The sequence below is a fragment of the Macaca mulatta genome, chromosome 2 (assembly GCF_049350105.2).
Source record: "Macaca mulatta isolate MMU2019108-1 chromosome 2, T2T-MMU8v2.0, whole genome shotgun sequence".
NCBI lineage: Eukaryota > Metazoa > Chordata > Mammalia > Primates > Cercopithecidae > Macaca > Macaca mulatta.
In genome coordinates, this window is record NC_133407.1 from 130,857,262 (window position 1) to 130,883,176 (window position 25,915).

Consider the following 25,915-nt stretch of genomic DNA (forward strand, 5'->3'; position numbering starts at 1 on the left):
GCTAAAATAGCCTTTCTTCTTGGTTGTAGTGTCCAGAGTAATCTTGCCCTACTCAGCTTTGTTGTGGTTATCAAAATCTGTATTTTGGGTGTAAACCTCTTTATTTGTTCATCTTCCTGTGACAATTAAGGCAGACACACTGTGTGTCTTGGTTGCTATCACATCTACATATCTACAAGTCCTCCATCAAAATTGGCTGAATGAATACATGAACATATTACAATAGCACTTTCATAGGGAGAGGCTGCCAAAATGTAGAGATGAAGATAAATTCCAGAGGAAGGAAACTGCCTGTTCTTGACTTGCTTTTATGTTCTGGAATCATAGATTTCCCCCACACAAATATTAAATGTGCAATTATATATACTTTTCACAAGGAGAAAGTGGGGAGGAATGAATACTCTCACATATTGCAATCATAAAGCTTGCTTAAAGTGTGTATTTTGGCTGGGCATGGTGGCTCACACTTGTAATCTCAGCACTTTGGGAGGCCAAGGCAGGTGAATCGCTGGAGGTCAGAAGTTTGAGACCAGACTGGCCAATATGGCAAAACCCTGTCTCTACTAAAAATACAAAAATTAGCCGGTGTGGTGGCGGGTATCTGTAGTCCCAGGTACTCAGGAGGTTGAGGCAAAAGAATCACTTGAACCCGAGAGGTGGGGGTTGCAATGAGTCGAGATCGCGCCACTGCACTCCAGCCTGGGCAACAAGAGCTAGACTCCGTCTCAACAACAACAACAATAACAACAAAAATAAAGGAAAAAGAAAAAAGTGTGTATTTTATTTGTGAGTGAGTGCGCCCGATTTTTCTCTGAAAGTGAGCTATACCCTCCTGGAAGCTGTGCTATCTCTTCTGGGCCACTTAAGTAACAAAGATACTAAAGTTGTTAACGCATCCCCAAGTGCTGCATTTATTGCCAAAGCACATGTACTCTGGTTATTTCCACTTGTGTGTATTCACTGTACAGAACAAGTGTAGCAGGCTTGTGATGATGTAAAAAAGTTCTTGGCTGACATTATTAAATCCTTTGTAAATCAAGGCACAAAAAGAGAGCTGAAGAAACTATGTTACAACAATATGTAAGAAAGATAAAAGATGTCATGGACACGTGTATGTTTTGAGTGGACAAAATATTTTACAATGTTATTGTATTTTAAGTACTATTTTCTTCTTCTTATTCATTGCCCAAAGAAAATTCAGAAAGCAAGTAAAAAATAGTTAATGAACAAATTACAATTGTATTTACTGAACTGACATCATTGTCAAAGGTGTAAGTTTTATCTCATATAATTTAAAACATTAAAATGTAAGAAATATAATCATATTAAGGAATATAACAAGTTGTATGTAAATTTTAAGAAAAAATGGTAAAACTAATATAAAAAGTCGATTTTGGAGACACACATCTAACTCCAATGGTTATGAGTACAGTGTTCTCTGCAATTAGGGATAATTTAAAGGCAATTTTTATAAACATGGCTAAAATGTAAGTAAGTGTAATATTCATTTTCATAAACCAGGGACAGGCACTGTCAAATGTAATTCATTCAGTCAAATAAATTAGTCTATCCAGTAAAGGTTAGGCACTAGAGTGAGTCTGACCTCATCGGGCAGAAGGGCTCATCCCTCTAGAGAACATTGCCTATCCCACACTGAAGGGATTCTGACCAACTCAGATGTAAAATAGCCTGGAAAGTCGGGCATAGAGACTCTGCCTCTATGGCTTACGCACTGGTGTAAGTCCTTAGCTGAGTGGACACGGTTATACAGAAACACACGTGAGGTCCATGAACTTGTGGGTCCATATGCGTATCTGCATGTGCACACATTTTACTATAGCTAATGTACTGGCGGTAATACAGTAATACTACAAAACTCAAGGCTCTTATAGCAAACGAGGGAGGTGGGAATCAGCAAGTTTATGTTTTTAAAATCAGAAAGATTCTTACTAATTGTCCCTCCAAAGGAAAGCGATAAAAAGTCAGCCTATGTCTTTAGCTCAGGCAAACAAACAAACAAACAAACAAACAAAAGACACTACAGACACGAAGATCTGATGAAGAGAGACAGAAAGTATAGGACCATGCAATCAGAAGAAGGCCTTCTGCAAAGGAGTCACAAAAGGACCATCTTTCAAATATTAGAGGGGGAAAATACTTTTACTTAAAAAGAAAATCTCCACTTGACGCTAGAGTCCTTCTGGGGAAGTAGCAAGATTCATGTTTTTAGGAATTGGCTCTCCTAACACCTCTCAAGGTGGAACAAGCATGATAGACAAAGGAGATTAGAACTCCTGGCAGACGGTTTTCAGCAGCTGCTAAGAGAGGAAAAGCAAAATAGTACAGTCTTACTGTAACCACATATGCACACATACATGCACACAGACACATGTGCACACATACCCATGCAGACATGCAAATACATGCCCACTGTTTTAGTTCATTCAGGCTGTTACAACAGAATACCAGAGACTGAGTGACATATAAGCAACAGAAACTTCTTTCTCATAGTTCTGGAGGCTGGCAAGTCCAAGATCCAGGGACCAACAGATTGAGTGTCTGGTGAGGGCTTCCTCCCTAGATGGCAGTGTTTTCACTGTAACTTCAGATGGCAGGAAAGAGAGATCTCTCTGGAGTCCCTTTTGTAAGGGTACTAATGCCATTCATGATCATACTGAATCCATCCTCAAATCTCAATCCACTTCACTGGCCTTTGTGGGAATCCGAGTTGAGTAGATCCTAAGACAGGAATTCAGGTGCATGTGATTGACTGAAGGGATGTTTTTGATAAAGGGAGCCAGGGAGCGGGGCAGAATTGGACCAAGCAAGGATGTGGGCTCAGCTGGAACCTCCATTCAGCTGGATCTCAAGAGAAGCTCTGAAGCATAAGCTGCACCACAGAGTTGTCCCACTTTGAAGCAAAGGGGTTGGTCTTTTGATCCCTGTGTTTGGTATTGGATGTGGGCAATTCTCAGGTCTGGGAATAGCCTTCTAGTTAAGAATAACCTTCTTTGCTGAGAATTCTCTCGTGAACAAGATAAATGTCAGCTACTAGCAGCAAAACTCATAGCAGCTGGGAGATGAGTGAGCTTTTCTAGTAAAGTAGATCTTGGCATCAAAAGCATCCACCATAGATATTATGGTTATAGAGAGTCATTTGGACTACATAGACCATCCTCTATGTGCAAAATTCACTGATGGTCTTGACGTTTCACAAAGGCAGAATTTTTAATTAAACTGTCCTAAAAAGACAATCTGGATGCATTACACACTACAAACTTGGCCATAATAATGTCCCATAATGTACATCTCTTAATTTATACACTTAATGTATACTTAATTTATCGTAAAGGTACGATCCAACCCTATTAAGTCTAGCAAGTAGTTACTGATCACTTGCTCTCTGCAAATCATGATGAGATATATCATTTGATCTTTTCAAGCATCCTGCAGGCATAAGCAGACTAGGTATTCTTAGCTTCTCGCATAACAAATTAGAGGACACAAAGTAGACCAAATGCAACTCCTTTAAATAGAGTTGAAAGCCGCAAAAGGGTTAATTTACTTTCCCAAAGTCACAAAGGTGAAATGTGGATAAACAAGAACCTTAAAACAGTCTTTTGGATGCTTTTTCTGTTTTTGAATAAGCATTCAAACTAAAGTATTCATAAGTGGGCATTCATAAATAATAAATATGCATGGTCCCAGAAGGATAAAAAAGAAATTTATCCAGCAATTAAATAATTGTAGTCACAGGAAGTTGTAAAGATAGTGCAGAGAGCTCTCCCCACCCAGTTTACATAATTATACTATAATATCAAGATAAGAAAATTGACACTGGTAAAAGGTGTGTGTATAGTTCTATGCCATTTTATCTCATGTGGATTTGTGAAACCACTGCCAAATAGGCCTTCCCATGCCACTTCCTTATAGTCACACTTAGTCACAGCTCTCACCACCCCTGACATCTGGAAAACAATAATCTGTTCTCCATCTTTACAATTTTGTCATTTTCTGAATCTTACATAAATGGAATCATACAAACACGACCTATCAAGAAGGGCCTTTATCACTTAGCATGACATCCTTGAGTTTTATCCAGGGTGTTGTATTTATCAATACTTCACACCTTTTTATTTCTGGGTGGTATTCCATGATATGGATGTATAGCACTTTGTTCAGCCATTCACCTACTGGGGACATTTTGTTTGTTTCATTGATTTTATCTATTGTTTTTAATTTCATTAATTTCTGGCTTATAGTTAATATTTCCTTTCCTCTGCTTGCTTTGGGTTTAACTTGCCCCTATTTTTCTAGTTTCCTAATATGGGAGAATATTGATTTGAGGCATGTCATCTTTTCTAATTCCATGGATTGATTAGAAGTAATTGTATAGTTTCCAAGAGCTTGGAGATTTTTCTATTATTAATTTCTAGTCTGAGAACACATTTCTATGATTTCAATTATTTTAAATTTGTTGAGGTTTGTTTTATGGCCCAGATTATGGGTCTATGTTCTGTGAATGCTTGAACAGATTGTGTAGTCTGCTGTAATTCGGTAGAACATTCTATATGTATTGATAAGATCCTGTTGGTTGATGGCATTGATGATATATCCCTGATGATTTTCTGTACAATTGTTCTATCAATTGTTGAGAGAGTAGTGTTGACATCTGCAACTATAATTATGGGTTTGTCCATTTTTCTCTCAGTTCTCAGTTTTTGTTTCACCTATTTTGTGACTGTATCATTTGGTGCATGCACATTTAAGATCCTCATGTCTTCCTGGTGAACTGACATTTTTAACATAAATGTCTCTCTCTGTCCTTGGTAATTGTCTTCGGTTCAAAGTCTAATTTACCTGATATTAATATAATTACTTCTGGTTTATTTTTCTTGTCTTTCTTGTTTTTTACTTTAAAATAACAGCTTTATTGGTACATAATTCATATGCATAAATTTCACCCTGTCAACATGTATAACTACGTGGTTTTTAGTATAATCACGGAGTTGTGCAACCGTCACCACTAACTAATTTTAGGACAATTTAATCACCAAAAAGAAACACCACAACCATTCAGTCACTCCTTCTTTATCTCTCCATCCAGTCCTTGGCAATTACTAAGCTACCATTTTTTTCTCTATGAATTTGTATATTCTAGGCATTTCATGGAATTACATAACGTATGGCCTTTTGTGACTTTTTTCACTTAGTACAACGTATCCAAGATTCTCCATGTTGAAGCATGCATCAATATTTCATTTCTTTTTGTGGCTGAATAACATTTTATTCTGTGGATATACCATATTTTACTTATTCATTCATCAGTTGTCAGATATTTGGTTTGTTTGCACCTTTTGGTTATTTTGAATAATGCTACTATAAAAGTTAATGTAAAAGCTTTTGTGTACACATATGTTCAGATTTCTTCAGGGTGTATACCTAGAATAGGGGAACTGTTGGATCATATGGTAACTCTGTGTTTATCATTTTGAGGATATGCCAAACTGTTTTCCAAAGTGGCTTCACCATTTTACAATTCCATCAACAATGTATGAAGGTTCTCATTTTCTGCATCCTCACGAACACTAGTTTTTGTCTTTTTGACTTAGCTATCTTAGTGGGTATTAAATGGAATTTATTGTAGATTTGATTTGCACTTTTTGAATGACTAACAACGTTGAATATCTTTTTAGTGTTTATTGGCCAATGGCATATCTTCTTTGAAGAAATGTTTACTCATCTCTTTTGCATATTTTTAAATTGGGTTATCTGTTGAGTGGTAAGAACCCTTTATATATTCTGCTATTCTGCATAAAATCCCTTACCACATACATGATTTGCAAATATTTTTTTCCCATTCTGTGGACTGGTTTTCTGCTGGTGTCCTTTGAAACACAAAAGTTTTAAATTTTGACCACGTCCTATTTACCTATTTGTTCTTTTGCTGCTTTTGTGTTTGCTTTGGTGTCATACTTAGGAAATCATTGCCTAATTCAAGGTCACAAAGATTTATTCCTATACTGTTTTCTAAGAGTTTTATATTTTAGTTCTTAAATTTAGGGCTGCAATCCATTCTGAGTTAATTTTCTGTATGGTGTGGTTGATGTTTGCATGGAAATCTCCATTCATCCTTTTATCTTCAAACTATCTATATAATAATTTCAGTGAGTTTCTTATAGATGGAATATAGATGGGTCATCTGGCAATTTTTGTCTTAATTGGTCTACTTAGACCATTTATATTTAATGTAATTATTGACATATTAGAACATAAGTCTACCATTTTAAGTTTTGTTTCTGTTTTTTTTTTTTCTCTTTTTTATTTCTCTGCTTTCTTTTTCCTCTATTTCCATGGGTTACTTGAACACCTTTTAGAATTTATTTTGATTTACCTGTAACGTTTTTTGAGCATATTTCTCTATATGTATAGCTCTTTCAGTGATTTCTGTAGGTATTGTATTTATATATACATACAACTTATCGCAGTCTACTGGTATCCTCTTTTTACCAGTTTGAATGAAGTATAGAAATCTTACCTTCCTTTACATCTCATTACACTTTTCCATTTAGGAAATAATTGCCTTAAATATATCTATCCTTTACATACATTGAGATCCCCATTAGATATTATTATAATTTTTGCTTCCTTTGTCAAAACAAATTTGGAAAATGCAAGAAGAGAGGGAAAGTCTATTATGTTTTGCTCTTTCCATCATTCCCTCTTCCTTTCTGATGTTTCAAGTTTTTTTCTTTTATCCTTTCTTTTTTTCAGAGAACTTTCTTCAGCCATAGATTAGGTCTACTGACAAACCTCTTTATTTTCCATTTTCTAAGAATGCTTTCATTTCTTACTGATTTTTGAAGGATATTTTCATTGGATATAAGATTCTGGGTTGACATTTTTTTGCAGCACTTTAAAAAAATGTTGTGACACTTCCTTCTGGCATCCATGATTTCTGATGAGACAGCCGTTGTCAACTAAATTTTTTATCCTATAATTAAAGCATCATTTCTTTCTGACTGCTTTCAAGACTTTTTCTTTATCTTTTGCTTTCAGAAGTTTGACTATCACGTGCTTTGGCAAAAATTTTTTGCAATTATTCTGCTTGGGACTTGTTCAGCTTCTTGAATCTATAGGTGTATACCTTTTGCCAAATTTGAAATGTTTTCAGTTATCATTTCTTTGAATACTTTCCTTTCATCCTCTTTCACCCCTCATCTTGGACTCCAAGCCATGAATGTTAGATTTAAAAAAAAAATTAGTTACCCTGTCTCTGAATATAACTCCTATTTGTATAACTCTATCATAGGCATGTGTACATATCCATAATATGCATATGCATATGTCTATGTACATTATTATATATATTTAATACATGTAATTGGATAATAAGCATGTATGACTTATTAATATAACAAATATATGTAATACATTAATTAAAATATAAGATACAAATAATATATGTAATCTGATAGAGAGAGAGACAGCGAGAGTGAGAGAGAGAGAGTTTATTTTCTCCTTTGTTTAAAGTTGGGATTTCTATTACTCTATATTCAGGTTGACTGATTCTTTTTCTGTCCTCTCCATTCTACTGTTAAGTGAATTCATTTAATTTTCTTATTTCTGTTCTAAAGTTTCCATTTGATTCTTCCTTGTATCTTTTTATCTTTGAAGAGACTTTTCATTTTTCATACATTTCAAGTTTATTCTGAAAGAAACATTTTTATGATTGCTGCTTAAAATATTGATCAGATAATTTTCACATCTTCGTCAACTTGGTGTTGGTGTCTATTTATTGTCTTTTCTCATTGAAGTTGGAATCTTCCTGGTTCTTCGTGGGATGGATAATTATTTATTATTAAAACCTGAACATTTTGTACTTGCGAGGCTGAGGCAGGAGAATCACTTGAACCTGGGAGGTGGAGGCTGCAGTGAACCGAGATTGTGCCACTGCACTCCAGCCTGGCAACAGAGTGAGACTTCGTCTCGAGAAAACAAAACAAAACAAAACAAAAAAACCTGAACATTTTGAATATTATGTTGTGAGATCTGGACCTTCTTTATATCTTTGGTTTTAGCAGGCCTCCTATGACACTGGTCTGTCAGGAAAGTGGATGCTCCCTACCAAGTATGGGGTAGAAACTCAGATTCTTGACTATTCTTCTGTTGTAACTTAGTGGTGAAGGGCTTCTCACCACCCCAGTGGCAAAAAAGAGGGGCATCTCTTTATCACCAGGTGAGAACAGGGATGTCGTTTTATTTGTGGTGTGTGGCTGAAGCAGATAAGTTATTGTCTAAAGGGGTTTTTCTTTTTTTGTTTTGCATAGCTTCCCCTTTCCTAGTCCTTTGGCTGGAGAGAGTGGGCTTTTGTTAGAGCATGTTTTGTTTCAACCATTGGCATTTCTGGATTTCTGACTTCAGGCAAAAAGAAAACTTGGAGGAACTCACCACCATGTCATTTCTGGTTCCAAGGTCCCTCGCTATCTGGGTTTCCTTCTGTTTTCTCACCTTTTAGAGTCTTCTTATGTTGGTTTACCTATACTATCCAGGTTTTTTAGCTGTCCTTACTGAGAGAAATAGGAAAAAGTACATCTATTTTATCTTTCTGAAAGCAGAAGCTCTCATCCAGGAAATTTTTAGAAACCCTGTTGTTCAAGCCCGCATTGGCCAATTTGAGTGTGATTGATGATTCTTCTATGGTCTCATTGGAGTGTCCACTGCCCTTGCTCTCAGTTCCTCTTCTGCCAGTAGTTAAAGTTATTTTACTGGTATGATGCCTTGTACCAAAAAATGTTAACCTTCTGTGTGGAGAGCTGAACCCAGCTTTTTCCTAGAGATTTCTGCCAAAATTAGAGGCTAATTACAGACTTTAAAAATTCCTTGTATTTTGTTGTTGTTGTTGTTGTTGTTGTTGTTCTCAAACTCCTACAAACTTTTGCTTTACTTCTCAGTTTAGTCTTGAGTATTTTATGGTTGGTCTGTTATTTCATAATTCCTAGAGTGGCAAAACTATGCTAATCTTTCAGAAAATCTACATTGTTAATATTACCATATTCAATGATATTAAATATAAGCCCTATATAACACTCAAGAAGAAGCACCACCACAAGTCTATGATTGGTTAGGCGGTGTATCAGTAGATTCTGACATAAAACAGAGAGCATGCTCAAATTAGGATATTTAGAGGAGGGTTTATTTTACAGAAACAACTTATCAAAAATATAAAAATAAAAAGAGACAGAAAACTATTTATAAAAGTGATATGATAAGGATGAAGGAGAATGTGTCTACACCACTAAAAAGGAGAGAGTCACACAGAGAAGTTAGTTTTGAGATCAGTTTAGAGAAAATGCAGGCCAAAGCAGTGTCAAAGGGATAAAACATATATATATATCTGGACCTCTCTTTTGTTTCTCCCTCCAGTCTCCTCTAGGAGCTCCCAATAGTTGAACTCAAAAGGAAGCCATAGGATAAGGAAACCCATGTCAGCCTCTTGGGACACAAAGCCAAGTTAAAAGAGGGCCTGTGGAATATATTCAGCCTAGATGGTTTATTTGTTAATATTCAGGTGTAAATCTGAGCAGTGAGTTAGGTGGTGTGCTGATGGAAAGTTAGAGTCAAGAATTTAAATTTTGAATCCTATAAAATACTCAGACCAATACTAGGAATTTGAGTAAGTGGAAAGCTATAACTTGCTTAAAAATTTATGCTTGTGAAATACTGATGATGGCTTTTAGCTAGTGTCCCTATAACCAAAATATGGGGTAACCTGGGCTCTGGGTTTCTAGTTTTTCCTTGATGAATTTACTTGGGAAGTTAATCATGAGTGTCAGGCAGAAATTACTGAATAACTTTTCAAATCTTCCAGTTTCTCTTCTCTATCTTCTGCCATGATTTCTGGCACTTAATACCGATCTCATGTTCAGGGAATGACAAGAAAAGGCTGAAAAAGTAGTAAGAAGGTAGTACATGATTGTTTTTCTTTCCTACATTCTCACAAATTTCAGCTTAGTAATTGAGTGATGCAATCTCCAGGATTAGCACTGAAATATTATTTTTATTCCCCTAATATAGTGCATAATTAGGAGATCCTTTTCATAGGAGATGCTTTCATTTTTAGCTTCTTTGAGCCCAAAGAAGTATGAAACCAACTTTGGAAGCAGCCTGGTTATAGCTTTAGTATTCAAATGGTATTTCATCTGCAGTTATCACAAGCCTTGAGATACAGGAAATCTCTCAAACCTGGTGATCCATGACTGATATTAATGCCAATACCTTCCCATGGAATCCTATGAAGGTGAACGCGGAGCAAATAGGAAATGAGAAAAGAGGATGGATTGGTGATTGCAAATAAAGGCAATTGACTATAGACTCTCTGTCTTCTTAGAGGATGCACCAAAGCCAACATACTTCATGAGATAATGTGTTCTGGAGTGGAAAGTGGGGAGGGTAATGGGAAGAAATTATAGCCCAGAGCACTGCTTTTAAAGCAAATGAAACCTCTAGAAATCGAGAGGTAGAAGGCCATTCAATCCCACCAGTTACTACTTTGACAATTGAGAGAGCAGAGAAAAGGAACAAGCTTTTGAAAGAGTTTTGAACAATCTATTGAAAAAATGGGGTCGTGTCATGTGCTGCATGAAGATGTTTCAGTCAGCGACAGGCCAGGCATATGAGAATGATCTCATAAAATTATAATACCATGTTTTTACTGTACCTTTTCTATGGCTAGACATATTCATATATACAAATACTTACCATTGTGTTACAGCTGCCTATAGTATTTATTACAACCACATGCTGTACGGGTTTGTAGCCTAGGAGTAATAGCCTATACAATCTAGCCTAAGTGTGTAGTAAGCTATACCATCTGGTTTGTGTAACTGTCTGCAATGATGTTGGCACAATGACAAAGTCACCTAACGATGCATTTCTCAGACTGTATACCCATTGTTAAGTGTCGCTTGTCTGTACTCAAAAGTACACATGCTTCTCGAACTACAGTGGAGTTACATCCCAATGAACCCATCATAAGTTGAAAATATAAGTTGAAAATGCATGTAATACTCCTAACCTACCAAACATCATAGCTTAGCCTAGCTTACCTTAAACATTCTCAGAACACTTACATTTGCCTATGGTTGGGCAAAACCTTCTGGCAACACATTACAGTGTACAGTATTTGTTGTTTACACTCGTGATCACCTGAGGCTCTCTGCTGCTGCCCAGCATCATAAAGAGAGCATTTTACTACTTTCTACTGAATGTGTATTGATTTAGCACCATCGTAGAGCCGAAAACTCTTAAGTTGGACCATGGCAAGTCTGGACTATTTGTACTGATTTTGAGACAATTTTCTACATTGTTGAGGAGGACATAGAAACTATTAACATCTTTTAGTAGATATGAAACATATGGTATCATATCAAATTAGCTATGCTGGTAATTAACTCAGGTTAAATTATTCCATTTCCAGTGCTAGATTTTCTCATTATAGAATTGTTTCAAGTAAGAAAAGACAGATGGTACTTCACTTTTATTTTCACTTATTCTAGTTTTGGGTATTGTTTAACTTGCTTCTTTACTGGTAGAGTATACTACTGTATATTTTTATATTGAAAATGTATACATATTTTTAATGAGATATAGCAGTAAAACTTTTGAAGGTTTTATGGTTTCCCATGAGTTTGTGGTTCCTTTAAAAACTGGTGGCAGAAGACCTTGGGGAAGGGGGGAAGTGTCAAACAAATTGTTCTGGCACTTTCCCTAACATCGAACGTGAAAAAGAGAGTCAATAAGGAGTTTTGATGTTAGGAGTTCTTTTTTCTTTTCATCTTCCCTCCCCATCTTCAGTGAGTACTTTATGGACTATTAAATTAAAATTAAAAAATACTGACTCACAAGTACCTGTTACTGACCTTACCCAAAATGTCCTAGAAGTACTTATCGAAAAGAGAAAACCTATGCACTTAACCAAATGGGAATTTATGTTAAATAACAAACACCGAATGGTTTGGGTTTGGACTTTGCAGCTTGAAGGGGTCCTGGAACTGCTATACTCGCAATGTGCCAAATAAATATTTACTTAAAAATATTTCTACTCGAGTAGAAAATATCAGTCTCAGGGATGATAAAAATAATTTTTAATATAGCAGGTTATGTTTGGCAAGCAAATGGAAACAGTACTTATTTGAAACAATTAACATATAAAAATCATTGCCCTTTGCTATGTGAAATTGATCTACAAATTCAATGTTAATAGAGGTAGGTGATCCCAGTCAGGAATTCCCAACCAGTGTGCCCTGAATGGATTAAAAGTACCCAGGGATCCAGCTACTCTAGAAGCTGAGGCAGGAGGATCATTTGAGGTCAGGAGCTTGAGAGCAGCCTGGGCAACATAGACTCTATCTCTCAAAAAATTAAAAAAAAAAATAAAGTATGCAGGGATATTATTCCTTACATACTTCAGGGCTGCCTATTGGGAGGCCCCAGACCAGGCAGACTCTGGTATCTTCTACACGTATTTTATGTATGTTTTGATATGAAAATATCTGGAAAGCACTGGCTTTAGTTATAGACTATTACATTTAAAAAGATACGTGAACTGCTATGTATGGGAAGTTTGACCAGGACCGTTTATAAAAGTTCTCTTTGTAATAATAGCTTTCTTTTGAAGAGAAAAATACATGTACCCCTCAAAATTTGCTCTCACATTTGAAAAGACAGTCTATCTTCAGCTTAAGAGTGAGACTTCCTCCTATTTGGGAGAATGAAATGAGGGTTTAGAAATGATGCCTTAATATGACCAGGAAAATCAGAGTGTCTTTAATTCAGCGATGATCTAATTTTATGTAGAGTAAGTCTACAGCCTGAAGGGAGGCTGGTTGGAAAAAATATACCTGTGTTACATGATGTCATTATGCCATATACTTCTTCACTTGGAAAATATCACCTATGACAAGCCACTGTTCAAGGGGAGGGGCCCAAAGACAGCAGGAAACCCAGCCCTGGATGAAAAATGTTTGATATTGATAGTATTTGACATCAGTAGTTGTGATGTGTTTTCTCATTCGAAGCAATGGCAAAATAAAGGAAAATAAAATAGAGCTTACAAATATATCAACTCAAAAGAGGCCTGAGATCTAAATCTTTCTTCAGAAAATTGGGGTTTGGTTGGTGAGGAAATTGTAATTCCTAACAGAGTGTTTACTGGATTGAGCAAAGAGCCCAAATTGGTTCCTTCTCATGAGGGTGCTCAAAAGTCTGTGCAATGTTTCTGAAAGACAGTACACTATACAGTTCTATTCAGCTAGTCTCCATTGCAGCCTTGTTTGCTGCACAGTATAATCGTTCCCTGACTTCCTTTCCATTTAATGTCTTTACCACTTGCTCTACATAGCTTTTTAGTAACTGCATACTGAGTAGTTCTCATAGGAACAGGAGCTGAAATGACTGATGAATTCATAGAAACAGAAACATGTTTTCTCCCAGTGCAACTTGTCTTCCAGCAAAGTTTCATGTCCATGAAAAAATAATTTGCCATTAAGAAAACAACACTATTCATTTTAATTAATGCATTTTCTACAAGTAATCATCAAAAAGATCAGATGAGCCAGTATTTACAAATTCACATTTTTAGTAGGTGTGTTTGACTCCTCCATAGATCTTGTCTTCTGCCTAAATGTTTCTCTAAAATATTTTGATTTATTATGATTAAGTGTAAGCTAGGTTGGACCATTAATTAATTACAAATAAATTTGAGTTAAACCCGGACATTAATAACAGCATTAGAAAAAAATGCACTGGGTCTACATGCTAAACAGAGAGCTGTAAGCTGGTTGTGAAATTTTACCTTCTTTGAAGATGACTGATACCAGGAGTTAAAACAGGCACCCTCTGGGTTTAATTTAGCCCACAGGGTGTTTTCTTTGGACGGTACCATATTTTAAAACAAATCAGAATTAGTGACCACCACTTGAAAATTAGGAGAGTTTTACACAAAATCAAGGATGTTTTTGATTTCAGTTTTTTTAAAAAATCACCTCTTAGCATGGCTGAGCCTGCAATCTTTAGGAACTATCTCCAGTTGGCCCTTTAAGCAAGTGAGCAGTCTAGTGTGGCAAGTTTCCCACCCAGTGCAAGTCACTCATTCATCCAAATAGCCACTCAAGAAATATTTCCTGAGCACCTACCATATGCCAGCAGACATTGTGCTAGATTCTGCCATCCTCAAACTTACAGCTTAAGGGGAAATGGACAGTAAGCAATTCTACAAAACTGCACATTTAGAGGAGTGCTATGAAGTAAAAGCTGCTATGGAAGCATTTCACAGGATGTCCTGAGCTATTCTGGGAATAGGAGAGAAAGGGTCAGAGGTTTCCCTGCAGAAGCACATGTAGGAGCTGGGATGTGAAGGACTGGAAGAGGTCACTTAGGCACAGTGTGTTCTAGGGAGAGCGAAGAGTAGAAGAGTTGAAGCGACCCTAGATTGTTCAAGGACTTCAAGGAAGTTCCGTATGTTCAGCCAAAGAACAAGTGGCTGGCTGGCATGAATGTGGCAAGGAGTAGGCACATGCAGGGTCAGACCTGGAGTCCTAGGGTTCATGGTAAAATGATTGGTCTTCATATTTAAGAGCAGTGGATAGACATTGAGGAATTTTTCAGCAAGTATCAGAAACAAATATTTTTTGCTTCAAAAATAACATTCTGGTTTAGCGGGTGGGGAAAAGGCTCATAGGAGGCAAGAATAGAAGCAGTCAAGGATGATATGAACTAGAGTTGACCCTATAGAAAATGGCTCAAAAAACTGAAATGAAACTGAAAAACTTTAAATAGATACTGGAAATTATACAAGGTCATAAAAGGAGGCATTCCATTTGCTGCCCCAAATCTACTCTCCCCTGCTCTGTGCACAGGAGTTTGGCCCACATAGACTGTCTCCACAAGTTCCCTTACCTGCTACTTTCTGGTATGTTCAGCCAACGGGCAACACCAGCAGGAGATCAGAGGGTGGCAGGTGTTAGGTCAGGGTATTTATTGAGCCAGCTCCCTCTTTGATGGATGGCTAGATCACTACTAATTACATTCCTTTTCCAAAGAGCACAGCTCTTGTCAGACTACATCTCTCTCCAATTTCTGTACCCTTTCCTGGTCCTTGCCCTTCAAGCTTTGAGACAGCAGTGGTTTCTCACTGTTACCCACACAGGGTTTCATCATTCATTGTCTGTTTCCCTTAACTTTGCCCATACATTTTTAAATAGTCCCTTCATTAAATTCTCCTTGGTTACCCCCATTTGAGTGTGCCATTTGTTTCCTGCCAGGATCCTTGAACTTAGCCCGAACTGGAAACAAGTCAATTTCAGTATTTAAAAAATTCCTTACCCTAGTATCTTTAAAGGTAAAGAGGCAAAAATCAATGGTAATAAAAATCACACTGACAAATCCAAAAGAGAAGCATTAGAGGCTTCATTCTTCTCACAAGCTCTCTTAGAATGTGATCAAGAAAGCATCAAGAATGAAAAAGCACATGAGAGAGGCGTAGGAAGGGATATGAAGTTGATATTGTTTTGTAGTGGATCCCCGCCATCAGCTCAGTTGCTGGGAGTATGGGTGGCTGCAGTCTCAGCTGAGGTGCTCTGTAGGTCATGCCTTCAGTCACAGAGTCAGCATGCAAAGACTGGTGGATGAGGGTGTACAAAGGCCCATGTAGGTCAACCCTGATGGTTATCTAAGGTCCAGGCTGAGGATCTGTCTGCCATTGCTGGTGCAATATCTACCATCTGCCAGTCCTGCTTCCCTCGACCCTCACAGATGTTGACCCCACGGACACTCTCCAATAAACTTTCTATATGGAAGCATCTACTTCAGAATCCCCTTCCTAAGGAACCTGATGGAAGGCCAGTATTACCATCTATTTTTTTTATATTAAAAACATAAAACCTCAAATGTCAGAAATGCAAATAGAGATATGATAATATAATAGAGAGAAGTTTTGTGTTTGTTTGTTGTTGTTGTTTTTTGAGATGGAGTCTCGCTCTGTCACCCAGGCTAGAGTACAGTGGTGCCACCTCGACTCACTACAACCTCCGCCTTTCTGGTTCAAGTGATTCTTCTGCCTCAGCCTCCTGGGTAGCTGGGACTACAGGCATGTGCCACCATCCCTGACTAATTTTTTGTATTCTTAGTAGAGATGGGGTTTCACCATGTTAGCTAGGATGGTCTCAATCTCCTGACCTCATAGAGTGAGTTTTATAAAAGTCTATGCAATATTGATTTTCTTAATATGGATTTCTATATTAATAACTAGATGTAGCCAATTTGTCTTTTTATGTATAGATGACTGACACAAAATTCTCTGTGTTAAAAGTACAGTATTCTTGTGGTTTTAGAAAGTAACACTGTTTTAAAGATGATTAAGAGGAATGACCTTTTGAGAAATATTTCACATGAAGATGTGTCTATCACAGGAGGCTGTTAAAAGGGACAGACAAGGGTTGTGGTATGATGTACATTTCCCCTAGGATATTCGTAAATTTAGCTACTGTTTACTCAGTCCTTGCTATATGCCAGACCATGTGGTAAATGCTCTACGTGTATCATCTCATGTAATCTACAAAATAACCCTTTGAGGGAGATAATTTTATTATCCCCACAAGTAGACTAGAAGAGCATCCTGCCAAAAGTAGGACAATGTGGGTTCAAGTCACTGAATCTTCATAGGCATTAATTTCTTAGCTGACATGGGCATGAGAGCTAACCTACAGATGTGTGGCAAGGACTAAATGAGATGCAAGAGGGCTGTGGAAGTGCTTTTCAAACTAAGTTATTATGCAAATGTTAGGAATGATAATCAATGTAGTTTATGTGTGTGTGAATGAGCAAGTGATCAGGTGCATGTGTGCTTGAAAGAATGGGTCCTCAACAGACTAGCAAATTGGCACCTTCATTTCATTATTGTATCCATCAATGATCATGATATGTGAACTAGAATTTCTATTTCAGATGGTTCAGTTGCCACAAATGAAAGGATCATATGCCAATAGGAAGAAAAAAGTGAGATAATGGGATCAGAAAAATGACAAAGTTGAAATTAGCTGGGCATGGTGGCATGCACCTGTATTCCCAGCTACTTGGGAGGCTGAGGTGGGGGGATTGCTTGAGCCCAGGAAATCTAGGCTGCAGTGAGCTGAGATTGTGCCACTGCACTCCAGCTTGAGCAATAGAGTGAGACCCTCTCTCAAAAAAAAAAAAAAAAAAAAAAAAAAGGAAAAATGACAAAGTGGAAAAGCATTTTATAATACAAAACATGATTTCTACTGTTCCCTTTTCCTTTTTCAAACAGTATTGGTAATTATCATTGTTATTATTCAAAGCAGAAAGTGATCATTTCTGCATTCTATGGAGTAAACTGGTTCTTCTGCTCCTTGACAGTCAAAAATATGTTTGCTCAACAATACTCCACTTATCATCTTCAAAAAATTATCTGGTCAGAAGTCTTTCAAGTCTCACCAGTTCACTTTAAAATGACAAAACACTAGTCACAGAGTCAAATGGAGTTTCTCAGCCTCATGTCATCATGATTGGTGGGATTCATGTCAGTATTTTTTAAGAACTACAATAAGTTTCACTTCTATCATTTGGCGTGTTGGTTCACTGGGAAACATTTATAACTAATGCTGTTGTTCATATACAGACTATGGAAGAAGAATGCAGCTCCAAATGGGAAATATGCTGAAAGTCTACCTGCATAAATTTGACTTAATATTACTAACTTGAGTGGACAGATCATTGTTCACAGGCTTGGGTGAGTAAAACCAGTGTCTTGGAGCTTGAATTATAGGGAGAAGAACACTGGCTTATTAGACAAGCTTCGAATGCAAATGTGACACAGAAATTTCCATAGGCTCTGTTCTGATAATTTAAAAAATATATTTTTGAGAGCCTTGGAGAAGGTATTGCATGGAGTAGTAACCTAATTGTAAGGTTTGCACTTCATCTAATAGCAAGGATAATAAAATCTCAAGAACAATCTTTCAGGAACCTTTGGGAGTGTTTAAAAGATTTGGCATAATTATCACCATAGTTTTGTCTTTAGGCATAGAAGAAAAGGGGAGGATCTTCAAGTGATCTTGGAATGGCCTAAACATCATTCATTCATTTATTTATTCAAAATATAGTCCTAGAACAATCACTATATTCCAGATTCTGTGCAAAGACTGAATATAAACAAAACATAAAGCTTTTTTTTTTTTTTTTTTTTTTTTTTTTTTTTTAAGTTCTCAAAGTGCTTATAGACCTGTGTTTCATGATATTAAGAGAAATGGGCTCTTTCTCTTATTTGGACAAAAGGTAATTCTTCACTTTTGACTGTATGTTGCTTATGACAGTTACAATTGGAGAATGGAAAGGAAATTAGGAATGATGGGTGTAAGGGGAGAAGAGATAGAAGAAAATAATAAAACAAGAAGGAAATCAAAGGCAACGTTATCATAGTTGCTTCAGGGAAATTACACCTTGATCCAGAATTGAGGTACAGCTGCCCTAGAAGTGGTCAGCTCAATAACTCTTGAACCTTTGTTTCATCTTCCCCAACCTCAAATTCTCTCTCTTTAGAAGATGACTCTACAGGTGAATGACTGCATGCAAACCCTTCTCAAGCACTGTTTGTTGAGGAATTCTAGCTTAAGACAAGTGCTATTCAGACAGTTTAGCTAAGTCTGGGTCTACATCCACGGCCCCCTTTGCTAATTTAAACATACAGATATTTAACTGGTACCATGAGCCACATAGCTGTCTCTATGTGATGAGGTCTAGCCTTCTCTGAAAGTAGTTATAATTTTATTTTATCATATTTTATTTCATTTTACTGTTCAGTGTGGTACAGAAGACCAAGTCCTAAGCTGGCAAATATACAGATAATAAATGTTTAATATCATTGTTTATTGGGGAAAATCAAATTAAAACCCCACAACATACCACTATACAATTATTAAAAATGAATAAAATAAAATTTAAAATTCTGACAGTACCACGTGCTTTTGAGAATGCAGAGCAGCTGCAACTCTTATATGTTGCTGATGGGAATGCAAAATGGCACAGCTACTTTGGAAAGCAGTCTGGTAATTTCTTAGAAAGCTAAACAGACATTTACCACATCTCAATAATCCACTCAATCAAAATATTCTTCAGTTAATGAATAGATTTAAAAAATGGCGGTACATCCACGCAATGAAGTACCATCCAGCAATGAATAGGAATGTATTACTGACACATGCAACAACATGAATAGGAATGTATTACTGACACATGCAACAACATGGATGACTTTCAAATGAATGATGCTAAGTAAAATAAGCTAGACTCAAAGGGCTATACACTATATGATTCCATTTAAATGATATTATCACAAAAGGTGAACGATAGAGGCAGAAAAGAGATTAATAGTTTTCTGTGGCTGGAGGTGAGGAGAAGGGTTGATTACAAAAGGTCATCAACCTTTTGTATGGGGAAACTTGCTATAGCTATTCTGTATCTTGATTATAATGTTTGTTACAGCACTATATTTATTAAAAACCCATTGAAATTTACATTAAATTTGAATAAAATTAAATAAAAACACAATGTAAAAATTTATATTTTACGTTACAGATGATTTAATTTTATTCTATGAAAATTATACTTCTGTAAACCAGACTTGAATATAAAGCTTATGTATCAGCCACCAAAAACATTTCTAAGAGTTGTATGTATTTTTAATCTTATCTGGGTTCCAAGAATATAGTTTGTTCTTTAAAACATATATTTTTAATTGAAAAATAAAAATTGTATATATTGGTCATGTTCAACATGTTTTGAAATATGTATACACTGTGAAATGGCTAAATTGAGCTAATTAATATGTGCAATATCTCACATACTTTTAATTGAGTTGATTATTTTTTAGACAAATATAGAATGAAAGTCTAATTTCTTCTAGAATTACTAATATAGATTTCACTATTAATTATAGTCAAAAAGTACACTCTGTGGGAGAGCAACAAATATTCTCACTGAATGGAAAGAAAGAAAGAAGTGAATATGTGGATATATTTTACAAAGATATCAAGGTGAAACACTAAATAACAAATTGTTTTGATTTTCTTGCTGAAGAGGCACTATTACAAAGAAGGAACAAATTTCAAAGTAGAAAAACAATATTCAGAACAAATGATAAAGAAAAGCAGAAATGGTGTTAATTAGCAATGAGCAAAGGACTAAGCATGAAAAGTCAATTTGTTTTACAGAGACAGCAGTACGAATATACTCTCTATACAGTAGAAAAGGCAAGATGAAAAGTACACATCTTACTACTCCAGAGAGAACAGAATGAATGTAGTTGACATAACAATCCTCAAAATGACATGCAGAAATATTTAGCAGGACTCATTATATAAACTGAAAGAAGCCTTAAACCATACAGTCATGCTCAGTCCAATTACAATGAACAAATTTTCTAAATTAGCTGAATAGAAAATGAAACTATGTTACAAATCAATGGAAAATGAAACTCACATTTCAGTTTAATTTATACATTTCGGGTAATCTATAACTGTATAGATTACCTCACATAGGTATAGGAATAATTACTCACATATGAAGAGTGATTTTAAAATATCATCCCTAGAAGGAAAAGTGAGTCTTTACATTTGTAGAGAATGAAAAGTATAAAGTGGATATAGTGTCTTATAATCTATTGATATATACATGCAGATGTTAAACTTATTTTAAAAACAAAGTACTGCTTTGTTTAAGAAAATACCTACCTTTGTTCTTTCAGTACCATAAAAGCTATAATTTTATTTTCAATTCCAAAACAAAAACAATTTCCAAAACTTAAATTTGTAGCTAAAAATCTTCTCACAATGGACATTTGAATTTGTGGTACTTAGAGTCTACAGGTTGTCAAATGGCGCTGAGTGTCTTGCTGGAGCCAGCAATCTCAGGGCGAAGACTCTGAAGCTGTGGGCTATGGCAGAAGTTGAGCCCCTGAAGTGCACATGGAAATCCACTCACTGAATAATGGACTGCCACATGGCTGACTAGGGATACCAGTTATCCTTTGAAGAAAGATCAAAGTTACTGGCAAATAATCATTTTGAGTGGAAAATGGAGGGAGGATAGCCAGAACCTGTCAGAGTGCCCACATGAAGAAGCTGGGAGTACAGGAAAAAAAGCAGCAAAAGTCTGGCTGAGACTGACCCCTCAGCCAGAGCCCAGCAAAAAGGATAGGTGGGAGTGCTTCTCTGTTCTCCTTACCCCTCTGACAATCTGCTGACTGCTAAACTGATGGGAAGCCCCTCTGTCCCTATGACCAACAACAACACTATCAGTGTCAATGGCAATTAGAGATCTTCCTTGGAATAGGGAACTGGGTGGCCAGCTTGCACAGCCATGCAACACCCTCTTACCTCCTGTTCGAGACAGTGGACACCATAATAGTTGTGCACCTGTGGCACCACTGTCTTACCTGGAGCTCCACTCTTGAACTGCAATAACACCAGACCTCTCACAGACGATCCCCATAACGCACTCTGATTTTGGCAAACACAAGGAACTGGCAGATCTCTAGGAAGTTGTGGGTTTCCTGGAGAATTAACCTTCAGTGCATACCACCACAAGGAAGTGGAGAGCACAGACTGCCAAAGCCTTCCCCAGGACAAAGGAAACACAAGTGCAGTGCCAGCCACTGAAGGGGGTACTACCAAAGGCTGGGAACAGACGTGGAGAGGGGGTCATCTCTCACCCCTGCCCCCTCCCCAGTAGACTGTTACAGACATGACTATGACTATGGTTATTTCCAATGAGCACGATGAGTGCACACTGGACAAGGTTGCTTTCTCCACTTCTCCAATGACTCTACCCCAGCTGAAGGCAAGCACATGCTCAGGAGAGTTCTTTCTGCACTTCAGTAGCTCCACCCCAGGTGGGGACAAATTCATGCTGACAGCTTACGGCTCCTACACTTAAGTACCATCTACTGGATGGCAGCCTGAATTATACCACCAAACAAAAATACATTGCTATGATATACAGTATCTGAGAAAGCAACAGAATAAACCTATCTGCAACCAAGGAACCCATACAGAACCTTGACCCTCTGACAGTATCCAGATATAACACCAATCAATCATACACAACATACACTATGGTCATATCCTCAATGGAAAAAGGAATAGAAAATTTAAAAGCCCAATCCAAGCAAAACGATATTCAAAAAAAGAAGTATCACTTTCCTCAGATAAGTATTCAGCACAACATCTCTGGCAATACAAAAAGCCAGCATGTTTTGGTTCCTTCACAATGGATCCTAGCCAGAATAAAATGACAAAAGTGACACACATAGAATTCAGAATATGAATGGCAAGGAAGCTCAATGAGATCCAAAAGAAAATTGAAATCCAATATAAAGAAGCCAGAAAAAAAAATCTAAGATTTGAAAGACAACATAGTTATATTAAGAAAAAAAACAAACACAAATTCTGGAGTTAAAAAATTTCCTACAAGAATGTCAAAGTATAATTGGAAGTCTTAACAACAGACCAGAATAAGCAGAAGAAATAATTTCAGAGCTTGAAGACTGGTCTTTCGAGTTAACCCAGTCAGAAAAAAATAAAAAAGAATTAAAATAACCAATACCTTTGGGAAAAATGAGATTCTGTAAAATGACCAAACCTATGATTTATTGGCATTACTGAGAAAGAAGAGAAAGTGAGTAACTTGGAAAACAAATTGAGGGTATAATTCAATAAAATTTCCCCAATATTGCAACAGACATTGGCATACAGATACAAAAAATCCATACAACTCCTGTGAGGTACTATGTAAGACAACCATCCTCAAGGCATATAGTCATCAGATTATCTAAAGTCAACATGAAAGAATATCTTGCAGGTAAGTAGAGGAAGAGGTCCAATTATCTACAAAGGGAATTCCATCAGACTAACAGCAGACTTCTCAGCAGAAACCTTACAAGCCAGAAGAGATTGGGGGCCTAGTTTTAGCCTTCTTAAAGAAAAGAAATGCCAGCCAAGAAGTTCATATGCCACCAAACTAAGCTTTATAAACAAAGGAGAAGTAAAGTCCCTCCCAGAGAAGCAAACACTGAGGAAATTCATCATCATCAGACTGATGTAAGAAGAAATGCTTAAGGAAGTTCTAGAAATGGAAACAAAGGAACAATACTTGCTACCACAAAAGCATATGTAAGTACAAAGCCCACAGACCCTATAAAATAACTACACAATCAAGATTGCAAAGCAGCTAGCTAACACTATGACAGGAATGAAACCTCATATATCAATATTAACTTTGAAAGTAAACAGCCTAAATGCTCCACTTAAAAGATATAAAGTGGGCCAGATGCAGTGACTCAAACCTGTAATCTCAGCACTTGGGGAGGCCAAGGTGGGCAGATCACGAAGTCAGGAGATTGAGACCATCCTGGCCAACATGGTGAAACCCCGTCTCTACCAAAAATACAAAAATTAGCTGGGCATGGTGGCACATGCCTGTAATCTCAACTACTTGGGAGGCTGAGGCAGGAGAATCGCTTGAACCAGGGAGTTGGAGGTTGCAGTGAGCCGAGATCGTGCCACTGCACTCCAGCCTGGTGACAGAGCAAGACTTGGTCTCAATAATAATAAAAAAAGACATAAAGCAGCAAACTGAATAATAAACGAGATCCATTCATCTGCTGTTTTCAAGAGACCCATCTCAAATGTAAATAACATCCATAGGCTCAAAGTAAAGGTATGAAGAAAGATTTATTCATGCAACAATAAAAAACAGAAAAGAGCAGAGGTCATTATTCTTGTATCAGATAAAACAGACTTCAAACCAAAAACGGTAAGAAAAGACAAAGAAGATTATTATATAATGATAAGGGTTTAATTCAACAAGAAGATTTAACTATCCTAAATATATATGCAACCAACATTAGAACACTCAGATTTATAAAACAATTAGACTACTAGACACTAGTCTGGTAGTGTCTATCTAAGAAAAGAGATAGATGACCACATAATAATAGTGGGGGACTGCAACACCCCATTGACAGCATTAGACAGATAATTGAGGCAGAAAATTAACAAAGAAATTCTGCACTTACATTCGACACTTAGCCAATTTGACCTAATAGACATCTACAGAATACTCTGCCCAACAACCATAGAATATGCATTCTTCTCATCTGCACATGGAACAGACTCTAAGATCGACCACGTGCTCTGTCATAGAACAAGTCTTCTTAAATTCAAAAAACCTGAAATCATACCAAGCATTTTCGCAGACCACAGTGACACAAAAATAGAAATTAATTTGAAGAGGACCTCTCAAAACCACACAAACATATGGAAACTAAACAACTTGCTCCTGAATGACTTTTGGGTAAACAATGAAATTAAGACAGAAATCAAAAAAATGTTTGAAACAAGTGAAAATAGAGCCACAACATACCAAAACCTATGAGATGTGGTGAAAGCAACATTAAGAGGAAATTTTATAGCACTAAACACATACATCAAAAAGATAGAAAACTCCCAAATTAACAAGCTAATGTCATACCTAAAAGAACTAGAAAATCAAGAACAAACTAGATCCAAAACTAGCAGAAGAAAAGAAATAACTAAAATTGAGGAGAACTAAATGAAATTGAGACAAAATAAACTACTAGGGATCATAGAAACAAAAAATTGTTTTTGAAAGGATAAATAGGATTGATAGACCACTAGCTCAATTAACAAAGAAAGGAGGGAGAGAAGATCCAAATAAGCATAATCAGAAATGACAAAGGTGAATTACAACTGATTCCACTGAAATACAAAAGATCCTCAGAGACTACTATGAACATCTCTAAGTGCACAAACTAGAAAACCTAAAGAAAATGGACATATTTCTGCAAACACACAACTTCCCAAGGTTGCAACACGAAGAAACACAAATCCTGAAGAGACCAATAATGAGTTATGAAATTGAATTAGTAATGTAGAAAATCTATCAAGCAAAAAGAAAGCCCTGAACCAGATGGATTCAAAGCCAAATTCTACCACACATACGAAGAGCTGGTATCAATCCTACTGAAACTATCCCAAAAAAATCAGAAAGAAGGGATTTCTCCATAACTCATTCTGCAAATCCAGTATCATCCTGACACCAAAATCTAGCAAGGGCACAACAAAAAGACAACTACAGGCCAATATCCCTGATAAACACAGACACAAAAATTTGCGACAAAATAATAATAAACTGAATCCAGTAGCACATCACAAAGGTAATTCACCACAATTAAGTGAGCTTTATTCCTGGAATAGAAGGATAGTTTAGCATATGGATATTAATCAATGTGATTCATCACATAAATAATTAAAAACAAAACCATATATGATCATCTTAAAAGAGGCAGAAAAAACATTTGATAAAATCCAACATCCCTTCTTAATAAAACCACCCAACAAACTAGGCATCAAGGGAACATACCTCAAAATAATAAGATCCATCTATAATAAACCACAGCCAATATTATACTGAATGGGCAAAAGTTGGAAGCATTCTCCCTAAGAACTAGAAGGACCACTATCATCACTCCTATTCCATATGGTACTTGAAGACCTAGCCAGAGTGATCAGGCAAGAGAAAGAAATTAAAGGTATCTAATAGAAAAAGAGAGAGTCAAATTATCTTTCTTCACTGCTGAGATCATTCTATACCTAGAAAACCCTGGCCGGGCGCGGTGGCTCACGCCTGTAATCCCAGCACTTTGGGAGGCCAAGGCGGGCGGATCACAAGGTCAGGAGATTGAGACCACGGTGAAACCCCGTCTCTACTAAAAATACAAAAAATTAGCCGGGCGCGGTTGTGGGCGCCTGTAGTCCCAGCT